This window comes from Idiotropiscis lumnitzeri, unplaced genomic scaffold (assembly GCF_059441095.1).
Source record: "Idiotropiscis lumnitzeri isolate Australia: NSW breed Sydney's pygmy pipehorse unplaced genomic scaffold, RoL_Ilum_1.0 HiC_scaffold_73, whole genome shotgun sequence".
In the NCBI taxonomy this organism is placed as follows: domain Eukaryota; kingdom Metazoa; phylum Chordata; class Actinopteri; order Syngnathiformes; family Syngnathidae; genus Idiotropiscis; species Idiotropiscis lumnitzeri.
Genome location: NW_028283611.1, coordinates 177,516 through 184,830, shown reverse-complemented (window position 1 = coordinate 184,830; position 7,315 = coordinate 177,516).

Genomic DNA, 7,315 nt, shown 5'->3' with positions numbered 1-7,315 from the left:
GAAGCTCCGGAGGAGGAGGGCATGCTCGCGTCACAGTAAGCCGAAGAGGAGCACCTTCCCCGGGCACGGGCGGTGCCAAGCGGCCCCTAAGTTTAACCGAATGGAATCTCCGGGGGAGGAGGACGGGCGTGTGTCACAGTTAAGCCAAATTGGAGCACCTCTTCTGCCCGGGCACGAGCGGAGCGCGAGGCTGTCAGTTATGAATGAATAAATAAATAAAGAATGCCACCTTTCATTTCACAGGGCACACCGGACGGCGTACCAGCAGGTAAAAGTCGGAGTAATTAAATAAATACAAAAAGAATGGCTGGGGAATAAAAAAATAATACGTTTTAATAATAATTTGGTTTTTTTGTTATAACATTAATTTCACTCTCTCTCTCCCCGTATATATATATATATATATATATATATATATATATATATATATTATATATTTATTATATATATTGTATATTTTTTTTAAGCATTTTTGAAGGTGCGCCGCTACTTCGCGGATTTTCAGTTTTCGCGGGTGGTCTCGGTCCCCATTAACCGCGATAACCGAGGGTTCACTGTACTCCATAAAATTTACAAAAAGCGAGGTGAAACACTCAACCAGAGCTGCTTTTTTTTAACATTTCTCGAGGGCCATGGCGAGCCATTTCAAAAAAGCTGCACAACTAACGTATAAAATATTGATAAATTTGCTCGGCCTGATGTGTGTGTAAAGTTTTACGAGTTGTCGTTCATATTTAGAACCTCATAATCAGCTTTGTTTTATTGCCGAACAGTGCAATGCCACTCCCACAACTTTTCACGAAAAATCACGAATTTCGTATTGTGACATCCTCATGGCCGAAACAGTCATCCGAGCATATTGTTGAGTTGCACGGAGAAAAACATCCAAGAAAATAACTTGTATTAGCTTTTACCAGTTGGTGGCGCTACTACTACGATGTAAAATAAGTTGGTAGATGTCTTCAGGGCTGAAGTATCCTCAAATGTGTACAACTTCGAGAAGATAGGATCATCTGAGTCATGTTGCCGGAGCTTTTGTTGCCACAGAGTACAATCGGACTTTTCAGCACCTTAATAGCCACGCCTTTTGCCAAAACGTCACAAAATTCGGCAGAGAGTAAGATCATTGTCTTGAGTCTTTTCTGACTAATTTTCAGTCGGATTCGTCAAAAGGGCACCGTGCAGTACGTGAAAATTAAAATAAAAACACATTTTTGATTCCACTTGGCGGCACTGTGTGTATAACAAAATAATAACATTAAGATGTCTTCAGGTCGGGACGTTTTATTTACAGGTGAAGGTTTGGATTTTTAGGAGCATGTGCAGGGGAGTTATTAAGCATTCATTTATTTGTATTAGGTTCATTTTGTCTTCTTATTATTGATATTTGACTGATTCATTAAAAGCAGACAATTATGTTTTAGGTTAATTTTTTACCTGACATGTTTCGGCGAGTCTTTCGCCTTCTTCAGAGTGTCGCATGATGGTGTCTTGAGACCCGTCTTTATCAGCTGATGTTCCATGAGGGTGTGACTTACCTGTCAAAAAAATGAAAAATCAGAGCAGTAAAAGAACAAGCACAACATGAACATTACAAATCAGCAATCACTGACCACTGCAAAAGGGAAAACCACATCATGGACCGGGAGAAGGGCAGGGTCATCCGCACCGAAGAGAACAAACAACAGCGCTGGATCAGAGAGGCCATTGAGATCTGCAAGCGAGGCATAAAAACCATGAACAGAGACAAGGGAGCCTTCATCCTCTCTACCACCTGGAGCAGCATTTTGGCGGAGTGAACGGACAGCGGGGGGCGTGACTTGCCTTCATTCTTGTGACAGGTAAGTCACGCCCTCATGGAACATCAGCTGATAAAGACGGGCCACAAGACACCATCATGTGACACTCTGAAGAAGGCGAAAGACTTTCGTATTGTGACATCCTCAAGGCCTAAACACTCATCCGAGCAAATGTAAGGTAGATTTTGTTAACCTGCCCGGAGAAAAAAATCAACGAAAATAATTTGTATTTGTTTTAACCAGTTGGTGGCGCTACCACTGCGATCAAAAATAAGTTGGCAGCCGTCTTCAGGGCCTGAATATCCTCAAATGTGAAAAATGTCGAGAAGATGGATCATCTGAATCATTTTGCAGGAACTTTTGTTGCCACGGAGAATAATCAGACTCTGCGGCACCGTAATAGCCACGCCCTTCGAAGGAAAGTCACAAAAATAGGGATAGAGTAAGATTAATGTCTTGAGTCTTTTCTAGCCAATTTTCAATCAGATTCGTTAAAAGGGCACCGTGCAGTACGTCAAAATGTAAAAAATGATATTGATTGGCGCAAGGTGTATAACTGAATATAAACATATAGATGTCTTCAGGTACAGACTCTTTATGTACATGTGAAGTTTGGGATTTTTAGCAGCATGTGCAGGAGAGTTATCAAGCATTTTGTCCATTGCGGCGAAGGAAATCTTAAGTGAAAACTTTGATGCCCCGCCCCCGTCATATAGTATTTCGGAAACAAAAAATTTTAGCCCCAGTGTTTGTGCCAGGTCTTCAGATGCTACAGACAGAATTTTAAGGCAATCAGATGAAGCCTTTAGGAACAGGGTGCAAAAGAATGACCCTTGTAAACATGCAAAAAAGGGCAAAAGTCGGACTTTCAAAATTTCATAACTCACTTCCTGTTCATATTAGACGTTAAAATATCAAATTTTTCGCCATGCCCGATGAGACTGCCAAGTTTGGTGAGTTTTTGTGCATGTTTCGGGGGTCAAAAATGCGATCGAACAATCGGAAAAATAATAATAATAATAATTTCTACAAAAACAATAGGGACTTCGCAGCGGTCGCTGCTCAGGCCCAAATAATAATAATAATAATAATAATAAAAGTAATAATATTTTCTACAAAAACAATAGGGACCTCGCCGCGGTCGCTGCTCGGGCCCCAATAATAATTTCTACACAAAGTCCATTGTGGTGACCCGCCCCCTTTTAAGTAAATTCAAAATGTAAAACCTAGCTCATTGCTCCAAGAGACTTTTTTGTAGGTCTTGGTCTTATACATACAGTGAACCCTCGCTACTTCGCGGTTCACCTTTCGCGGATTCAGTGCTTCGCGGGTCTAAAAAATATTCGGGGGCATTGTAGTTTCGCCGAGCGGCACGACGGGGCGCTGGAGCGGTTAGACGGCCGGCGTGCGCCGAAGAAGAGCGTGGGCGAAGAGGAGAGTGGACGAAGAAAAGCACGTTCCCCCGGACACGATCGGTGGCGACGTTTCGCGCGGTTCGGACCGTACCAGAGCTCCGGCCAGCGTGCGTGGCAGTTAAGCCGTAGAGGAGCACCTTCCCCGGGCACGGGCGGTGCCAAGCGGCCCCTAAGTTTAACCGAATGGAAGCTCCGGAGGAGGAGGGCATGCTCGCGTCACAGTAAGCTGAAGAGGAGCACCTTCCCCGGGCACGGGCGGTTCCAAGCGGCCCCTAAGTTTAACCGAATGGAAGCTCCGGAGGAGGAGGGCATGCTCGCGTCACAGTAAGCCGAAGAGGAGCACCTTCCCCGGGCACGGGCGGTGCCAAGCGGCCCCTAAGTTTAACCGAATGGAAGCTCCGGGGGAGGAGGGCGGGCGTGTGTCACAGTTAAGCCAAATTGGAGCACCTCTTCTGCCCGGGCACGAGCGGAGCGCGAGGCTGTCAGTTATGAATGAATAAATGAATAAATAAATAAAGAATGCCACCTTTCATTTCACAGGGCACACCGGACGGCGTACCAGCAGGTAAAAGTCGGAGTAATTAAATAAATACAAAAAGAATGGCTGGGGAATAAAAAAATAATACGTTTTAATAATAATTAGTTTTTTTTGTTATAACATGAATTTCACTCTCTCTCTTCCCGTATATATATATATATATATATATATATATATATATATTTATTATATATATTGTATATTTTTTTTAAGCATTTTTGAAGGTGCGCCGCTACTTCGCGGATTTTCAGTTTTCGCGGGTGGTCTCGGTCCCCATTAACCGCGATAACCGAGGGTTCACTGTACTCCATAAAATTTACAAAAAGCGAGGTGAAACACTCAACCAGAGCTGCTTTTTTTTAACATTTCTCGAGGGCCATGGCGAGCCATTTCAAAAAAGCTGCACAACTAACGTATAAAATATTGATAAATTTGCTCGGCCTGATGTGTGTGTAAAGTTTCACGAGTTGTCGTTCATATTTAGAACCTCATAATCAGCGTTGTTTTATTGCCGAACAGTGCAATGCCACTCCCACAACTTTTCACGAAAAAGGACTAATTTCGTATTGTGACATCCTCATGGCCGAAACAGTCATCCGAGCATATATGAGGGCGACCTTGTTGAGTTGCACGGAGAAAAACATCCAAGAAAATAACTTGTATTAGCTTTTACCAGTTGGTGGCGCTACTACTATGATGTAAAATAAGTTGGTAGATGTCTTCAGGGCTGAAGTATCCTCAAATGTGTACAACTTCGAGAAGATAGGATCATCTGAGTCATGTTGCCGGAGCTTTTGTTGCCACAGAGTACAATCGGACTTTTCAGCACCTTAATAGCCACGCCTTTTGCCAAAACGTCACAAAATTCGGCAGAGAGTAAGATCATTGTCTTGAGTCTTTTCTGACTAATTTTCAGTCGGATTCGTCAAAAGGGCACCGTGCAGTACGTGAAAATTAAAATAAAAACACATTTTTGATTCCACTTGGCGGCACTGTGTGTATAACAAAATAATAACATTAAGATGTCTTCAGGTCGGGACGTTTTATTTACAGGTGAAGGTTTGGATTTTTAGGAGCATGTGCAGGGGAGTTATTAAGCATTCATTTATTTGTATTAGGTTCATTTTGTCTTCTTATTATTGATATTTGACTGATTCATTAAAAGCAGACAATTATGTTTTAGGTTAATTTTTTACCTGACATGTTTCGGCGAGTCTTTCGCCTTCTTCAGAGTGTCGCATGATGGTGTCTTGAGACCCGTCTTTATCAGCTGATGTTCCATGAGGGTGTGACTTACCTGTCAAAAAAATGAAAAAATCAGAGCAGTAAAAGAACAAGCACAACATGAACATTACAAATCAGCAATCACTGACCACTGCAAAAGGGAAAACCACATCATGGACCGGGAGAAGGGCAGGGTCATCCGCACAGAAGAGAACAAACAACAGCGCTGGATCAGAGAGGCCATTGAGATCTGCAAGCGAGGCATAAAAACCATGAACAGAGACAAGGGAGCCTTCATCCTTTCTACCACCTGGACCAGCATCTTGGCGGAGTGAACGGACAGCGGGGGGCGTGACTTGCCTTCATTCTTGTGACAGGTAAGTCACGCCCTCATGGAACATCAGCTGATAAAGACGGGTCACAAGACAGCATCATGTGACACTCTGAAGAAGGCGAAAGACTTTTGTATTGTGACATGCTCAAGGCCTAAACACTCATCCGAGCAAATATAAGGTAGATTTTGTTCACCTGCCCGGAGAAAAACATCAACGAAAATAATTTGTATTTGTTTTAACCAGTTGGTGGCGCTACCACTGCGATCAAAAATAAGTTGGCAGCCGTCTTCAGGGCCTGAATATCCTCAAATGTGAAAGATTTCCAGAAGATGGATCATCTGAATCATTTTGCAGGAACTTTTGTTGCCACGGAGAATAATCAGACTCTGCGGCACCGTAATAGCCACGCCCTTTGAAGGAAAGTCATAAAAATAGGGATAGAGTAAGATCAATGTCTTGAGTCTTTTCTAGCCAATTTTCAATCGGATTCGTTAAAAGGGTACCATGCAGTACGTCAAAATGTAAAAAATGATATTGATTGGCGCAAGGTGTATAACTGAATATAAACATATCGATGTCTTCAGGTACAGACTCTTTATGTACATGTGAAGTTTTGGATTTTTAGCAGCATGTGCAGGAGAGTTATTAAGCATTTTGTCCATTGCGGCGAAGGAAATCTTAAGTGAAAACTTTGAAGCCCCGCCCCCATCATATAGTATTTCGGAAACAAAAAATTTTAGCCCCAGTGTTTGTCCCAGGTCTTCAGATGCTACAGACAGAATTTTAAGGCAATCAGATGAAGCCTTTAGGATCAGGGTGCAAAAGAATGACCCCTGTAAACATGCAAAAAAGGGCAAAAGTCGGACTTTCAAAAATTCATAACTCACTTCCTGTTCATATTAGACGTTAAAATATCAAATTTTTCGCCATGCCCGATGAGACTGCCAAGTTTGGTGAGTTTTTGTGCATGTTTCGGGGGTCAAAAATGCGATCGAGCAATCGGAAAAATAATAATAATAATAATTTCTACAAAAACAATAGGGACTTCGCAGCGGTCGCTGCTCAGGCCCTAATAATAATAATAATAATAATAATAAAAGTAATAATGTTTTCTACAAAAACAATAGGGACCTCGCCGCGGTCGCTGCTCGGGCCCCAATAATAATTTCTACACAAAGTCCATTGTGGTGACCCGCCCCCTTTTAAGTAAATTCAAAATGGCCGACTTCCTGTAAAACCTAGCTCATTGCTCCAAGAGACTTTTTTGTAGGTCTTGGTCTTATACATACAGTGAACCCTCGCTACTTCGCGGTTCACCTTTCGCGGGTTCAGTGCTTCGCGGGTCTAAAAAATATTCGGGGGCATTGTAGTTTCGCCGAGCGGCACGACGGGGCGCTGGAGCGGTTAGACGGCCGGCGTGCGCCGAAGAAGAGCGTGGGCGAAGAGGAGAGTGGACGAAGAAGAGCACGTTCCCCCGGACACGATCGGTGGTGACGTTTCGCGCGGTTCGGACCGTACCAGAGCTCCGGCCGGCGTGCGTGGCAGTTAAGCCGTAGAGGAGCACCTTCCCCGGGCACGGGCGGTTCCAAGCGGCCCCTAAGTTTAACCGAATGGAAGCTCCGGAGGAGGAGGGCATGCTCGCGTCACAGTAAGCCGAAGAGGAGCACCTTCCCCGGGCACGGGCGGTGCCAAGCGGCCCCTAAGTTTAACCGAATGGAAGCTCCGGGGGAGGAGGGCGGGCGTGTGTCACAGTTAAGCCAAATTGGAGCACCTCTTCTGCCCGGGCACGAGCGGAGCGCGAGGCTGTCAGTTATGAATGAATGAATAAATAAATAAATAAATAAAGAATGCCACCTTTCATTTCACAGGGCACACCGGACGGCGTACCAGCAGGTAAAAGTCGGAGTAATTAAATAAATACTAAAAGAATGGCTGGGGAATAAAAAAATAATACGTTTTAATAATAATTTGGTTTTTTTGTTATAACATGAATTTCACTCTCTC